We start from the raw sequence: 17,799 nt of genomic DNA on the forward strand, positions 1-17,799 counted from the left end.
AGAACGATGTTTTCTGAAACCATGCTGATTACGTATCATTAGATCGCTCCCTTCATAATGTTTGAACACAGTATATGCTCCAAAACCCTACTGCAAACCGACTGTCATGCAGTTACTTCTTCATGACAGTTCTCGGCCGCACACTAAAGGGTCAAGTAGGACGCTCCTACAACGTTTTCGATGGGAAATGTTTGATCATCCACCGTACTGCTCGGAATTTGTTCCCTCTGATTTTCATCCCTGTTCAATTAAACCGCTGACTAAAAAGACAAAATTTTGACGAAGACAACGAGCTGCAGTCGAGCTTAGAAAATTGTCGGAAAGCACAGGAGGCTACCTTCTATGGCAAGGGTTCTGGAAAGTTGGTACAAAGCTACGACAGATGTCTTACGTCGGACGGGCAGCTGTGTAGAGAAATAACTGTAAGGTGTAGCTAACTATTACTAGTTTTGATTTTCACTGTGGTTTCCATTTCGCGAGCGATCGTTCCTTACTTTCCGAATAGCCCTTGTAACCAGAATATTTGGTGGCTTAAACTGCCGCAGCCCACATGCCCGATGGGTCCTGAGGGTAGCGAAATACCCGTAGACGTATAAACAATGTACCGTCACTGGATGACTAGGGCCCGATAGGAAGCTTCTTGTGTTGATTTTTTTTTATCCTTTGCGAAATTCCTGTATCCAATTGAAAAAAAATTACATTAATTGCCGTTTTAACCACGTACAGAACGAATTTCGCTAAGGGCCTGGTACTCTGCAAATAGTCCCTCGGCCCACAAAAATCGCGTTGCCGTAGTCGGGTACACACTCATGGCCCACCAGCCATCTTGTCCTGACTGCAGATCTAAAAAAAAATGGCCCTGGAATACTGTGTACAGGCTATATCCCACGCGACAGCGTTATGCCGTATTATGGCGTTTGTGACTTATTTATCGATTCATCCTCGTACACTCTCTTTTTATCGGGCAACGTCAGTCATGTTTCCACCCAAATAGCAAAACGGGTCTAGTACTTCCAGTCTCTCATTCCCTAATCAATTCTCATAGCATCACCAGATTTAATTCGACTGCACTTCATTACCCATATTTTACGTTTTGTGAACTTTCGTCTTATAGCCTCGCCGAGACATTATCCATTTCGTTCAACGGAACTTCCAACTCCTTAACAGTCGCTGACAGATTTCAATATCATCAGAAAACCTTAAAGTTATTATTTCTTCCCCTTGGATCTTAATTACTATTCCAAATTTCTCTTTCGTCAGAATTTGAAAGAATGTATTCCGTTAAAATTGTCAAAAGATTTTTTATAATACTGCTGTACGTTTGGGCTTGCCTGGCTTCTAGGATAAGTCATCTACTCAGTATTTCTCTGGAATTCAAAACGATTGTCTGCCAGATCGTTTTCTACGAGTCGCCCGATACCGTAAAAGTGATGGTTTGTAACAAATCAATCAAATTTTTATACTGTATCAATGATAAACGGCTATATGGTGTTGGCGTTGTAGCCGGCCGGTGTGGCCGTGCGGTTCTAGGCGCTTCAGTCTGGAACCGCGTGACCGCTACGGTCGCAGGTTCTAATCCTGCCTGGGGCATAGATGTGTGTGATGTCCTTAGAATAGTTAGGTTTAAGTAGTTCTAAGTTCTAGGGGACTAATGACCTTAGATGTTAAGTCCCATAGCGCTCAGAGCCATTTGAAGTTTGAACCATTTTGTTGGCGTTGCCGTCGGTTGTGATATAGCCAGCGCTGCTCGGTGCTCGAGTCACTGGTACCGGGAAAACCCGTCAGCTTGACTCACGCCACAGAGTAACATATCTTTGTCTGCGCTCACGTTCTGCTTCCGCCGTACTGCCAGCGGTGCACCGTACACACACTGCAGAGGTTGCCGAGCTAGGCGGCACGCTAGATAGCTAACTCTGGTCTCGTAACAGAGAGCTGGACAAAGTATCGCTGTACTCTACATGAAGGCTGAATACTACAATGCTTTATGAAGCTTGATCCTGACTTACTCAGACAGCTATAGGAGGTTATGAAACTTAATGTGGACTCCGAATGACATTGCGAGTTAGCTATTTTCACGTGAACAAACTACAGGTCATTGATTAATGTAAAAGAAGCAGTATGTGGCAGAAATAAATCTAGGACGGACCAGGCATCGAGTCCTCCAAGTTTGGATTTTGTTGTCTGGCGCTTACCGCCGAGCCACACTTAGTAGATCGGATTAGGGTTCACATCCCATCGGGACATTCTAATTTTCGTTTCCCGTAGATTCCGCAAACCGCTTGATGTACTCGTGGTGCTGATTCCTTTAATAATAATAATTTCTTGTGCGTCGTTGGCTTTGGTGCAATTCCTTCAATTTGACGCTTCTTCGGCAACTCGCTTCTTCGGCAACCTACCCCAGATGTCCTACCGGGGAGAGGGGACCTACAATGTCGTTTTTGGCGACTTCTCACGTCTCTGAGTGGTGAAGGCTATGTTAAAACGCAGATTGAAAAGTTCATGGTCCGACCTGTTTCGATCACGCGACTGGTCTGTTTCCAGGCACACGTTTTAGACGATCAGGCCCTACGGTTCCTTCAATGAAACTACGGTTTTATTACTTCTCTCGTCATTAATCACTTCGAGCAACAACTTTGCCTCGTAAGATCTCGACGTCGACGACATGCTAATTTCTAACCTTCGTTTTCGTTGGATTATTCAGAATTCCTCGCAAGCACGCCATCTGATTATTAAAATGATGGAAACGCGTATGTCGCCCAACCAAAACTCTTTTTGTTTTTGTAGTATAACGAATTGATCGTAATATTATTATTAAAACGGCATAATTTCCGTCCTTATACCTATCGACCATTTAATAGTTCTTTCTAAAGCATCCATACTATAGAGTCTGTTTTCATCGAATGGTGTGGGGAAGTTGTTTGCATAGCCTTTGTCTTTAGAAACTGTTAAGCTCTGTAGTTGAATGGTCAGCGTGGCTGACGGCCATGCAAAGGACCCTGGTTCAATTACCGGCTCTGACAGGGATTATTCCATGGTGGGAGGACTGCAAGGGAGCCACTCAGCTTTGTGATGCCTGTTAAGACGCTGGCTGAAAGAGAAGTAAGGGCTCCAAGTTTAGGAATGTCAGGAGAGCGGTGTGCTGACCCCATGCCCTCCCATTGACGCATCCGATTGACGCCGTATGGCAGAGGATGACACGGCGGGCGGTCGGCATGGCGCGATGCTCTGGGCCTGATCGTGAAACTAGGATATTTTTGCCTTTAGAAACTTCGTCTCTTCCTCCACCTTTCTAGTACTTTCACTATTAAACCTTTCAGATTCACACCTTTAGCTCTTCTGCGAGAGGTCATTTCTGAGGCTTCTGGAAATGCCGCGTCTCAACTTTTGCTATGTCAAATGTAATGCCTCAAAAGAATTTTAGGAAAATGCATGTCAGTACTTGCGGTTAGAGCGCTTTGCGCGTATTGTTATCGGTGCTTCACTTCAGCTGTTCCACAATTTCTTAGCAAAAAAGAAAGAAGTTCGCTTCAAATCTTTGTCGTTAGAGAGACATATAGAAGTACTAAATGATATGGCAAGAATCAGCCATTTTGTTCAAATTTATTCGATTCATATGCACTATTGATATTGACATGTTGGTTCTTAATGCACATCGAAGATAATAAATACGGTAAGTCAGTTTCACGTAATTATTGGTTTTCTGTAGGTTAGTATAGTAATCCCTTTTCTGATAACTGAGACGACTTGTGTGATAAGGTTTCCGTTTCCGCTTTGTGGTCAATCGTAATACAGCCTACATTTTCGAAGTTTGTTATAAATATTTTCTACTGCTTACAAATGAAAATATTGACGCTGACCATTAGCTACGGGTCAGGGATTTTCTCTGCCTCGTGATGACTGGGTGTTGTGTGCTGTCCTTGGGTTAGTTAGGTTTAAGTAGTTCTAAGTTCTAGGGGACTGATGACCATAGATGTTAAGTCCCATAGTGCTCAGAGCCATTTTGAACCATTAGCTACGGAACCGTACACGCTTTTCACGTGGCGTGGCACTTACCCAGTCACCAAACGTATTAAGATCTTCTGTCATATTAATAACAATAATTATTGTCACTTCTGTCTTAGAAAGAAGTTAAATGTTCAAGCAGACAAAGTTTTAATTGTCCTTCCTTTGAAAGAGACAGCTTAACTGGCTCTCAGGTGCTAGGATTGGAAAATGTATTTCAGCATGTTTGCGTACCATACAAGAGCACTGCCCCCACCCGCTGATATTAAAAGTTTGTGAATCACTTTAATCCGTTCGTTACGCCGAAGCTCTGAAGGCAGGACTGGTTATGATGTAAATTTGCGTCTGCAAAGGTGGGATCTCGTAATTGCTTTGCGTGTTCGTGCATTTCTTCACAACGCAAACTGATTTTCTGAGAACGTAAGGCTGATCAGAACACATTTTAATACAACATAGCCGGTTTTTGATGCGTTCCGTAAGTTAAAACATAGCGTCGTTAGTAATGAAACGGGTTTTGTGAAATTTTCTGACAAACAGTTCTGTAACATTACAAAGTGAAAAGGAGTCGCTTTAAAAGATGTCGTCGCATTTAAAGTAGGTATATATTTAATTCATCTAAAATACGTTAATTCACCACAGTGTTAAATCAAGCTATCTTCTACACTTCTCAGTAATAAGCGGTGTATTTTGTACCTGCAAATGTACAGAATGAGCCCAAAAGAACTTCATATTTACAAAAAGCCATACAAAGGGAACGGTGAAACTTATTCGCTTCATATCTTATCCTGTTAATAGAGAATCTCTGTATGTAATTTTTTTACGTGTTATAGGGACTCGATATGTGCTCCTCGAGTCACACAGCAACCGTCAAGACGTGGGACATGACGGTATTGATGAACTCTACCGCATTATGATTCGCTGCCGTAGCTTCGCCAAGGTTTGCTGCAGTGGTGGAGCAAACACTTTCTTTCAAACGACCGAATAAAAACTTCACGAGTGACCATCAGCACCACATGTTATCGACCTGCATTTACATCGTCCATGCAGATGTGTGTACAAATGTTTCCGCGAAGATCAGTTCGATTGAGGCAGTGCAACACCTTATTGTAAAATGAAGCTGTTGCACTCGTCTTGCAGTTGAGGCAGAAGCCACATAGGAAGCAAGTCTTCATGAAAAAGATGGGGCCGTTAATGTCCCTCGACATTTCGCAGAACACATGACCTTTGGCGAATCTCGTTCTTGTTCAATGGGGCTTTCTGTTCACCAGATACGAACATTGTGCCGTTAATTTGCCATTAGTGTGAAACGTTGCTTCGTAACTAAAAATTAATCTCTGTGACATGTTGCCATCATTGCCCATCCTTACCAACAGTTCAATGCAGAAGTCAGATCGTACAGCATAATCTCCTGGAGTAAGTGGACCAGCTGCGGTCTGTACAATTTCATGCACAAGCGTTTACACAGGGCTTTGGAAACGTTTGGTTATGAGATTCTAAGCTCAGAACTTGCTCAACGTATCGATTTATATAGGCTTCGCAGGAATGCTGCTGGATCGCAATCAACATTTTGATGCCACACACTTGGCCGACGAGGACTTAAGCTTTTGCAAATTCAGCGCTTCTCTTCAAACTGTTTCCATCAGGCATGAGTGGAGACTCTGCTCGGTGGCCCCTGGTGAAAGTGTGTGCAAAATGTTTCTTGAATAGCAGTTACCAACTCTCTTTTCCCTAACTTAAGGACACAGCTTTTCTGTTCTGGTGTAGTTGCCATTTCCAGCACCAACTCTGTGGGGGCGGCCCCAGCCTGGAACAAGAGAACTCCGTTAAAAAAAAATATATATATGAATAAATAAAGGCTTCAAAGATAATTTATAAATGGGTTAAGATTTGAAGCGAATACGTTGTACTATTTAGTTTGCATGAGTTTTTGAAAGTGTACGGTTCTTCAGTGCTTACTCTTTATTTTGATAAACTCATCGATTTTTCGAGTCATCAGTCTTCTGACTGGCTCGATGCGGCCCGCCACGAATTCCTGTCCTGTGCTAACCTCTTCATCCCAGAGTAGCACTTGCAACCTACGTCCTCAATTATGTGCTGGATGTGTTCTAATCTCTGTCTTCCTCTACAGTATTTGCCTTCTATACCGAACATAATTTGTGATGTATGAGATACACGAACAGGAGTTAGGCCATGAAGTAAAGATTCGATTGATGCAGTCTCGTAGACGAACATTTAGGTACATTTGTAGCAGCTTTCGGTAATTGACTGTGTTACCTCTGATACGACGGGAACAGGATGCACGTGTAAAACTGACAGAAAACCAGGAAGATGGGAGGTATCAATAACGCATCGAGCCCACTGTGCATTGGAAGCCACTATGTGGCACTCCGTCCCAAATGCCAAGCACCATCAGTGGCTTACAACAACAATAATAATTTTTGCTATGTAGTTGTAATAGCGATTCTGCCCTTTAACTTTTAACCATAAAGTAATTGTTATTGGGGATATTTGCATCCTCGCAAACCTCTACATAAATTATAAGACTACGTTTCACGTGAAGTACTTCATTGTGGCTGCGAGTATTCTCCCAAAGTACAAAAGTCATCACAGGACCTGTCACCCTTCTAGGTGACCAGCTCTAGCAGATAGGATACGGTCTTCTAACCAAAGATCCCTTCAGCTGGAGGACAAAGGAGGTGGTAGACAGAAACTGTGGATTGGTGGATTGGCACACCTTGATTGCTCAGTAGACAGAAAAAGATCTAGGTTAGAATGTCGTACCATCATATCTAAGGTGGATCGACAGAAACGAAGAATTCGGCAAAAGCTAAAAGTTCCTATGTGGAAAGAGCTATTCTGATTTGTCTGTACTTTTTTATTACATGACAGTCCTGCCATGTGAATATGAAGATTCTCTCGTGTACGAGAACCATGATAGTTCCAGTATAATTGATCTTCGTACCGGAAGTGATGGAAGGCTGCTGTCATACTTTGCACATTACATCGCCTGCACTTTATAGATGTAGTCAATGTAACGCCTTTACCAAATTAGCGTCTTACTTTACGTCATAGCTGTATAAACTTGACGGGGTAGTTGGCTCCACTAAAGAGAAGTGCTGGCACAAGTCCCGCCCTCCTGCTGTATACACTGACTGACAGTGCCAGGAAAACACCGAGTGCGTAGTTTTTCTCGGTAGCTCAAAACATAGCCGTGACGTCGTGTCTTTGGTACGTAGATGACATGCGATAGGCGATAAGAAGGAAAAGAAAGAGACGTGTAGTAGGCTGCAAGACGGAAGTCTAGTAACTTGAAACTGTTGCAAGAATGATTTTAATGCGCAATTTTTCAGTTTGTATCTCTTATTACTTTTCTGTATTGAAATTTCGTATTTTTCTCAGCGTGTGTGCGATGGTTCGTGTTCTATGGAAAGAAAAACGTGACAAAAAATATGCACAGGTTGTTTTGTTCATAAAGTGAAATACTAACGCATTTGCACAAATAATACAGCACCTTATAATGACGGCTACAAGAATCTTAGAAACGAAGGCCCATGTTTCTTTGACGACATACAACAAAACAAAATGTTGCCAAGTGTTCCAGCGGATTCTAGATCTTCGAACTAAATTAGTATTTTGCGAGCTACCAAGTAACAGATAGGTCTAGATGTGAATCGTTGAGTAGGCCAGATTTCGAAATCATGCTTCAGTGCAAAGAAACTGATGAAGTAGCATCAGTATCGCCTGATAGTAGCGACGGTCTGCGTAACCGAAATAATGTGCCAGCAAAACACTTACGCCCTGCTGTATGCTCGAGGATTGATCTCGCAACTATTGTACCAGGGAAACGTGAGGGTTCACTAACTATTTTCTATTACGACTATCTGCAAGTTCGATTAACCTTTAGTTTTTGATGCTCTAGCGTAGCCGTGTTTGCGACAGGCATTATGGGAACGGTCTCTGGTTATTTTTTAAAGAAATAAATAGGTTTTTTGAAGGAACAGGCGGAATCAATTCCTATTTCCTTCAAGTGAGCCAACAGCTCAGGCTGGAAATGTCTTAAACGACGCCAATCCTGCGCTCGACTGAGATCATATCCCTGTGACGATTCCCATAGAGATGTGATTGACTGTTCCATGGCCATTGAGTTTTTTCCCCAAGCATTCGCTTCTAATGCCAAAATTTTCACACGATGGGTACAATATTCGAAACCCTCACTGCTGCCGGCAAGTATGATCTGTCCGATTACTGACCCTTTGGTATAGTAGCGTGTTCTGTGGATGCTTTCATTAATGACACTCTTGCGGTCGAACTATGTGCGCTTCAGTGATCCGCATGTTTGGTACCTGTGCGAAGGACCTGAGTTCGATTCCCGGCACTACTAGGGATTTTCTCGTTGGTGGTAGGGTTGGAGCAGGGTACACTCGGCGTCGTAATGCCAGTTGAGGAGTTACTTGAGTCAAAAGTAGCGGCTCCAAGGTCAAGGAAGAGCAGTGTGGTGATCACACGCCTCCATACCGTATCCAATGACACCATTGGCAAGGGTCGGTCGGTCCCGATTGGTCCATAAGGGCCAGAATGCGGAGCTCTGTTGGTTAATGTAGGTTCTCAAATTCAGGTATTTTGTATATTGGTTCATATGGCTTAGTCTGAGATGCTGAACGATCCACTAATGCATAGACGCCTTGTAGTGTGAAGGATTACGTCACAGTAATATTATTGGAGAGTCAATACGTCGTTAGAGTTAACAACCGTGTGGAACGCCCTACAGCTATCTTCTCCTATCATTACCAACTCCAATTATGATACCCGAAGCAATATACACGGAAGAGCCAAAACATTATGACCACCTGCATAATAGCGAGTTGATCTACCTTGGGACCTAAATGCAGCAGCGATTCTGCGTACCGTGATTTTAATAAGAAGTTGGTAGGTTTCCGAAGCTATGTGGCACCAAATGTTTGCCCGCAGGTCACGCCATTCCAGAAAACTACGGACCAGTGGTTTGTGGGTGCGTGACGTGACTGGCGCCCGATAGCGTCGCAGATGCGTTCCGTTGGCTTCAGATCAGGCGAATCTGGTGGCCAGGACATCAACTTGAATTCACCATGGTTGTCCACAAACCACTATAGCACATTCTTGCCTTGTGACGCCGACAAACACCTGCTGGAAGATTCCATCGCCGTCGAAAAGGACAATAAGCGCAAAGGGACGCAGGTGGTCCGCAGTAATATTCACATAGTCAGCTGCGGTCACATTGCCTTTAATTATCGCCCGTAGGTCACATGGAAACCCTGGTGAATGTCCCTAATAGTATAATACTGCGCCCACCAGTATACGTCCATGGCGTGGCGCATGTTTCGAGTGAATGTTCACCTGGATGACGGCACGTTCGGACTCTTATCACCAACCTGGTGCAACAAGAAATATTCATTCGACCAGACCCACGTTAGAGCGTCGATGATCCTGAACCCACTGGAGTCGCAATGGACATATCAATGGGTCAACGTGGGAATGCACATAGGGGTCGTCTGCTGCAGAGTCTTAAGTTCAACCATATGCACTGAACGGCGTACTCCGAAAGACTTGTGCCTGCACCAGCGTTGTACTCTGTCGTCAGATTTGCCACAGATAGCTATCAATCCTGCGTTACAGAGCGGGTAAGCCTATGATCTCCACATTCTGTGACGGGGCACGAACGTCCAACACCTTGTGCCCTCCTCGTGGTTTCACCATAGACACCATAGAAGCTGACAACAGTTGCACGCGAACAGCCGACCAGCTTCGCCGTTTCCGAGATGCTCGTTCGCAGGCGCCCGGCCGTAACGGTCTGCTCTTTGTCAAAGTCGCTTATGTCAGTGGATTTTTCCAATTTACGGTTTGTATTGTTGTCGCTAGAGTAGCCGCGGTAGTCTAGAGGGTAGAGCACTGGACTGTGTTGCTGGAGGACCCGGTATCAGTTGCGATTAGTGGGCGGGGATTTTTCCTCGTTCGTCCCTCCAGGACGGCGACAGGTCCATTCAGCTTGCTATCAAATGAGTACCAAGGTTCTTTCCAGGGGGTGTAAAAGGCAGCTGGTGTCACGGCGAAGACAGACTGTAGCCTAGATCATGTATGAGCTGCATTCTACCTGCAGGCGGTCACGGGGTTGTAACGCAGCAAATTATTACGAGATGACAGTTGTTGCAATAAGGCACGCTGCCTTCCACTGCGGTGGCTGCAGGATGGCTATGTTTTTTTTCGCATTGCTCACAGCACAGCCTGCCGTGAGAACTGCATAGCGTAACATTCAGTCGATACGATGGTTCATACCCTCTACGAATCTCAGTAATCCATATTAATTATTATCCGATTTTATTCAAATTTGGGACACAGCATTTTGTTATTAATGGAACGATGCTGTCAGAATTTTAAAATTTATTTATTATAGTTCTGGAAATAAAGAGAATTACCTAAAAGTCCTAAAACCTACGCTTGTTTTTTAAAACCAAGTTAGGAACAATAACAGATTGACTTTCATTATCATTCGAAGCCATTCCAAAGTTATCAGTACATAAATATCAATTAATTAGAATTTTCTTTTTAAAACTTTAGTCACTGTGCATTACGTTATACAAAAATCGGTCAAAATTATTCTTTTATTATATTTTGCCGTGTGAGTGCGTGAGACTGATTGGGAGAGTGTATGTGGGACATACGTTAAAATTTAATGTTTCATTTTTCGTAAAACCTTGTACAAACGAACCGTGGGAAAATTATGTTGCAAACACGTTTAGGTGACGTATGTCGGTGTGTGCTTGCTTTTGTAAAAAAGTAGCCAGAATGGAAGTTACCTGCCTTGGGCATGGGTGTGTGTGTTGTCCTTAGCGTAAATTATTTAAGGTTAAACTAAGTAGTGTGTAAGCTTAGAGACCGATGACCTCTGCAGTTTGGTCCCATAAGACCTTACCATAAATTTCCAAATTGAAGTTGGAGGCTGAATAAGTTTACTCATCAATTTGATGAATATTTTGCACTTCGTTTATTTTGATTAAAAAAATACTAGAATTTGAAGTTTTGATGACATTAATTACTATCCAATTTGTGATTGGATAAGGCAAGATTTGCCGCGAGAATGATCTGGAAGGAACGTTCTGATTGGTCGTTTAGATCAACAGCCAATCAGAATTAAGCTGTTCCCGCGCGAAAAGAGGAGCGGGCATATAGGAGAGTACCTCGAGAAGAGTCGTTTGCTACGGATAACACGATGTCAGATCGCTCATTAAAAATACTCTTTAAGATGAAGAAATAGTGAGCTAATTTCGGTTCGAACATATCGTGACCGAAGCGACTGGAGTTACGAACACTTTAATGATAGTTTGGTGTTTCTAAATTAAATAGTTTGAGAGATATGAGCGTGTGAACTTTATGGTCGTAGTAACAATTCTGCGTGGCATGTCTCGTGCTCTGTACGGAATATTTTGGCGAGCACCTCTTACGAAGAAGACCACTGAAACGACTGAATGTTTAACTCGCGAATAGTTGTGGGTCTGTGACTGGTAGAACGTGAAAATTAGTCAGGTCGGACTTACTAAAATTCTGGCTACTTTTCGAGTGAATATTTGTTGTACAGACCGTGAACTTTGAATGATAACGTTTTACCATATTAAATACGGACTTGATAGCCATTTCATGTGTTTCAGTATGAGGAAAAAGGAGAGTTAATCTAATTTTAAACGCTTTTCTGCAAGTAGACTGAAGATCCCGAACGCCCGATCTTTTAATCATGAACTTTCAGGAACAGACTTTCAACTAGAGTTCACGGCCTCTGTGTGGTAGGTATTAGGTGGTGGTTTCATCAACGTTGCTTTAGACTGCCTAGCACGTATCTGCTATCACAGAGTGAAGGGACATCGGCAAGAATCCTATCGAGGTAGGTGGACTGAACGATAGCGTTAACGAAAACGTAGACAACACCCCCCCCCCCCGGTCGCATTGTCACAGACAAATTTTTTTATTGTCACTAGAATGATACCTTATTGGGACTTTGCCATAATACGAGGAGCCTTCAGTAAAAAATGCAACACCTTTTTTTTCTGAAAGCACAATTCCAATACACCTTATTATTCCCCACCTTTTCGGCTACAAAATCCTGTTTTTCAACATAATCTCCGTTCAGTGAGACAGCCTTACGCCATCTTACTGGGATGATGGAGGAGGTGGGGGGCTGTATGCCCACGTGGTACCACTCTACTGATCGACGTCGGAGCCAATGTCTTGCTGCATCAGTGGCCTCCCCATTATCCACGTACTGCTTCCGGGCTGTAGCGTGGAATGAGGAAGAACACTCTAGTGACATTTTGTAAGCTTCTCACGGGTTGTTTCACTGCCAGGTCACGTAGACATTGTTCAAGCACCTCTGAATGCTCAGGTTTTCCGCCAAAAGAAATTCAATGACAACTCTCGCCTTCCGTTAGAGACGCCTTTTTGAAGGCTATATAGCGCCTCCACGTATCCGAACTTCAAGAAACTATAGGAGCTGAAGCTGAAACAGCCCACGATGTCTCGCAACAAATTCCGCATTTATTCAACAGAAATTGACCGAGAAAAAAGATGTGCTGCATTACTTATCGAACGCCCCTCGTATTTTGGCTCATTAGTGCGTATGTACTATCTATCACTCCTCCGTACTTAGGTATTACAATTTTGTCAGTTACTATCAGGGTCAAATCAAGAAAATGGTCCACGGTAAATACAAACATATTTTGGTCCCATAACTGGTTCTATCGACGTTGTTGTGTTGCTTTTGAGGATAGGCAATTTGTCCTGCGAGTTTGGACCACAGCAGTTCCAGGATTGTGAGAATAAAATGAAATCAAGAAATTGTTATTTATTTGTAGAGTTCTAAAAAAAGATTGAGATACTGAAATGGAAAAGAAAATACTTAATTATCAAACTGCATCTTAGAACTGGATAGTTTATGAAAAAGCTACAGGGAATAATGAGGGGAGTTTCCATTATAGTTAAAAGACGGAAATGAGGTGAATTGCATATTCACCCTATTTCCGTCGTTTAACTGTGATAGAAGCTGCCCCCATTGAAATAGCATGTAGTTTGAATCACCATGTGGAGGTATCACAGTAACAAATATGTGTACGTGAAATCATTCTGCCAACAGAAAGAAAAGGGTGATTATTTAAGGCGAAAACTGGTGCAGAAATAATGTCTTTGAAACTTAACGGTACGAGGGAAGACTCTGGCTGCAAAAGAGTTCGTTTCTCTAGAAAGCGAAAGCAGTGCCTTTTTAATGCTGTAAACGAAGCAGTGATATGATATTAAAACAGCCGAGCGAAGAAAGAAATTCTTGATGACTTTTCAATACTGTAATTCGATATGCCAATGTTACGGACTGCCTTGAACTTAATCTAGACAAATTGGGAATTTTATGTATTAGAATGATTTTTGCAGTAAATAATGCTGGTAATAAGAAGTAACTTCGCTATCTTGCAGTATGGACGTGCTTGTCGGGTGCAGATGAAAACGGCTGAACTTAATTCCTGCTATCGTAACGCCAATATAGACTTATCCGTATTCCAGAGAGCTGAGGATTTGCTAAAACTAGCGTGGTGAGCATCACTGCGAGTCTGACGCAATACGTAGCAAGCTTACGAAATGCCGCGCTGCAATCGTTGGACGCCAGAACGAGAAGCATTGCAGTGCACGTATCGAGAAATGAAGGGCAGCCGTAAGACGATATGTCAAGTTGTTCGTGGAATCACGTCAAGCTACAAACCCTTATGTAGTAACAGTCACGATGAAAACTGAAAGATGCTACTTTTAAAGGAAATAATAGAGTTGTAGCAGTTAGCATTTGGTACGTTTGCGTTAGTTTCAACGAAGTGATATTAATGTAATAACAAAGGGAATCAGATACGATATATACTACTGAGTCAGTGATACCCTTTTCGAGTCCATCCATCTCTATCAACTAGGAAAATTTGTGAAAGTGCATATGTGTGAGCGAACTTTTGCTAGTTTGGCATGTGGGCGCGGGGAGGGGGGGGGGGGGAGGAGAGAGAGAGAGAGAGAGAGAGAGAGAGAGAGAGAGAGAGAGAGAGAGAGAGAGAGGGGGGGGGGGGAGAAAAAATCTGGGAAACAGGTTATTGGAAGTTTAGACACCCTACTCGATTCATTACATATCTGGTGTATCAGCAATGGACTGATGTCTCTCCTCATGCGAAAGATTGCTTATCAGTATTTGTAAAGACCAAGACCGCTCTCCTAGAAAATTCCGCATCGCCTAATGAATTCATCACGAGTTTAAGGTAATTAGCACTAAATAAATGCTAAACAACTACTCGTATTGCAGGCAATCCTCCATTGGTGAGTGAAACAGAGAAAAAGCTATTAACATTACAGCCAAGTATTGAGCTCTCAGTAGTGTATTGCCATGATAACAAAAATGAAGCTTTTGGCATACCTGTTAATCATTTTTAATCAGGTTTTAATGTTCTTTAATAGCTTATAGTGATTGCTCTTTCAGATGTCACTATTTCTGATGAGTAGATCTGTAGCTCAGTTTTTATAAGGGCCAAATTGTACCATGTAATGTGATCAGAGGAAACAGTCGACTTCTCTTTAGGAAACATAGCAGTCTAAATATGGAGGCAAAAACTAAGCAAGGGGATAAACTACAGACGGTATTGACAGGAAAAGGAACAAACAAGTTAAAAGGAACAAACTGATTAATGTCAACATGTGTCTAGAAATGGGTTGTGAGCCTGAAATAAGTGTTACTACTTCATCGTCTTGTGTTGGACTGCAGTGGAAGTGATCTGCAGCTATGTTCCTTAGACTCTTCAGGACGTATTGGAAAATAAAATCGTTGCTTCGCTTGACCGAACTATTAATTACCTATTCTGTGGAATGAGACCTGATGAGTGTTCGACGCTCAACTAGTTGAGCCGTGTTAAATCCTTTAGTAACTATAGCGTACCTAATGCTTGGATATAACAAAATCTATATAATCCTCTGCAAATGTTGAGAGTCACAAGCTACAAACACTGGTCCCAGACGGGACTTGTATTCCGGGTAGAGCGCGGTTTTGTTCTCTTGCAGAATGCCAAGTCCTGTGCTACCGCATCCAGGTATACTTACATACTCCGCAAGCCACTGTGCAGTGCATGGTGGGTGAACGTTAGGCGTGATGTCGACAGTGTGAAGGTAGTCCCAACTGGAAACATCAGCTCGGTGTTGGTTGTTGTTGTTGGTGGTGGTGGTTACTTATAACAGCCTTGATCGCTTATTACGTCTAGTGGATCAAAAGTGCGGAAGGTGGCTGAGATAATCAATTTTAATGCGTTCTAATACTTCAGCAGGTATGCGCACACCACTCTCTGCACGCCATGTATTTGCCACTGTCCTTGGCAGAGAGGCAAATAATCATCCGGTTGTTGACATAACTTCGGTGTGCGATCCAGAAGTTTTTGGTTGCATTCTGAAACTATTTTTTTAGACCATTGCAAGAAAATCAGTGAGAAGAAAGCGTAACCCTTCCGATAGGTGAAACCAACTTCACCCGTTTCGGTACAAGGCCCAGGACTACTCGCTTCTACCCACTGCTTTCTTTGCTGTCTCATTTCTAGGGTGAAATGGAATGCTTAGTTTCGCCCAAGCTAACAGATCAATGCATCAGAACAGTTTTTTATTATTTTTTTTAAACTGGCCTCGGTCTGTGAGTTGGTGATCGCTGCCTCAGATCATATGAAGATGGTGATTATACGCTGGAGTGAAAAACTCGCGCGCCCGCATCTCGTGGTCGTGCGGTAGCGTTCTCGCTTCCCACGCCCGGGTTCCCGGGTTCGATTCCCGGCGGGGTCAGGGATTTTCTCTACCTCGTGATGGCTGGGTGTTGTGTGCTGTCCTTAGGTTAGTTAGGTTTAAGTAGTTCTAAGTTCTAGGGGACTTATGACCAAAGCAGTTGAGTCCCATAGTGCTCAGAGCCATTTGAACCATTTTTTTGAAAAACTCGCGGACGAAAGTAACTTTCGCATGATGTGTCACTGCCAAGTAACATAACTCGATAAAACGTGGACCATTCATAGAAAATACTGCTATAGTATAGTATAGAAGGTAATGCAAAGAAATATGCAATGAGACGAACAGAAATGACACTTTTATTCAAAGACAATAATTGCAATGAAGTCACCGCGATTTATGATGGTCCCCTTGGACATTACACGATGCGGGACATAGTTCTTAGTACGGTGTGTGATCACCACGGGCAGAAATACCCGGCAACGCGGTTGGTAAGCACTTCTTGTGATAGGGCGTCCCATAGCTCCATCAGCACGACTGACGACTGCTGGATGATCAAGGGTGCATGTGAACGTCCTGAATTACATCTCACCAACACATCCCACACGTGCTCGATAGGATTTAAGTCGGTGGAACACCCAGGCCAACTCATTCACGGAATGTCTTCTCGTTGCAAGAGCTCCTCCGCCTGCGCTGTTCGATGCGGTCGCGCATTGTCTTCCATAGACATGAAGTTACGGCCGAATGCACTGCTGAAAAGACGCACGTGGGGAAGGAGTACTGTGCTACAGTAACGTTGATAGTGTGACAGTAACGTTGACCGTTGAGTGCACGGTGTTTAAAGATTTGGAGGCCATCATGTCCGGCAACATTATGCCTCCCCCACACCGTAATACCTGGGCTGTCAAAACGATCGTGTTCGACAATGTGGTATTATTACGTGTTTCCACTTCAAGCCACATGTGGATACGTCCAGTATTGTGGAAAATGATCGATTTGGTGGTCGAGGTGTTATGGTTTGGAAAAGCATAATATTGTTGCAAAGACGTGCTAAACTCCTAATCTTTGAACACGGTACACTCACCAGTCAACGTTCTTATGACATTGTACCCCTTCCCCATGTGCATATTTCCGTGCTTTATTTTTATGGATGACGATGCGCGATCACGTCGATCTGCGTAGGCGGAGTTATGTTGGAGCAAACGGATACTCGGCGAGTGGACTGGCCTGCTCGTTCCTGCCACTTCATTCCCTTCAAGGAGGTGTGGGATGCGTTATGGGGGTGGGGGTGGGGGACTTGTTGCAGGACGTCCACGTGCACCAGCAGTTGTCATCCACGCTGGTGAAGGAATGGTACGCCTTACCACAAGAACTACTCTTTTATCAACCTTGTGACTAGCATGGGAAACGTTGAAGATCATGGATTGCCGTCCGCGGTGATCACACACCCTACTAACAAGGGAACCTCCCCATCGCACCCCCCCCCCCCCCTCAGATTTAGTTATAAGTTGGCACAGTGGATAGGTCTTGAAAAACTGAACACAGATCAATCGAGAAAACAGGAAGAAGTTGTGTGGAACTATGAAAAAAATAAGCAAAATATACAAACTGAGTAGTCCATGTGCAAGATAGGCAACATCAAGGATGGTGCGAGCTCAGGAGCGCCGTGGTCCCGTGGTTAGCGTGAGTAGCTGCGGAGCGAGAGGCCCTTGGTTCAAGTCTTCCCTCGACTGAATAGTTTTCTTTCTTTGTTTTCGCAAAGTTATGATCTGTCCGTTCGTTCATTGACGTCTCTGTTCACTGTAATAAGTTTAGTGTCTGTGTTTTGCGACCGAACCGCAAAACTGTGCAATTAGCAGACGAAAGGACGTGCCTCTCCAATGGGAACCGTAAACATTTGATCGCAAGCCCGTAGGTCAACCGATTACTCCACAGGAAAACACGTCTGATATATTCTATACGACACTGGTGACGGCATCTGCGTCACATGACAGGAACATGTCC

Source organism: Schistocerca serialis, chromosome 5 (genome assembly GCF_023864345.2).
Source record: "Schistocerca serialis cubense isolate TAMUIC-IGC-003099 chromosome 5, iqSchSeri2.2, whole genome shotgun sequence".
NCBI classification, from domain to species: Eukaryota; Metazoa; Arthropoda; class Insecta; order Orthoptera; family Acrididae; genus Schistocerca; species Schistocerca serialis.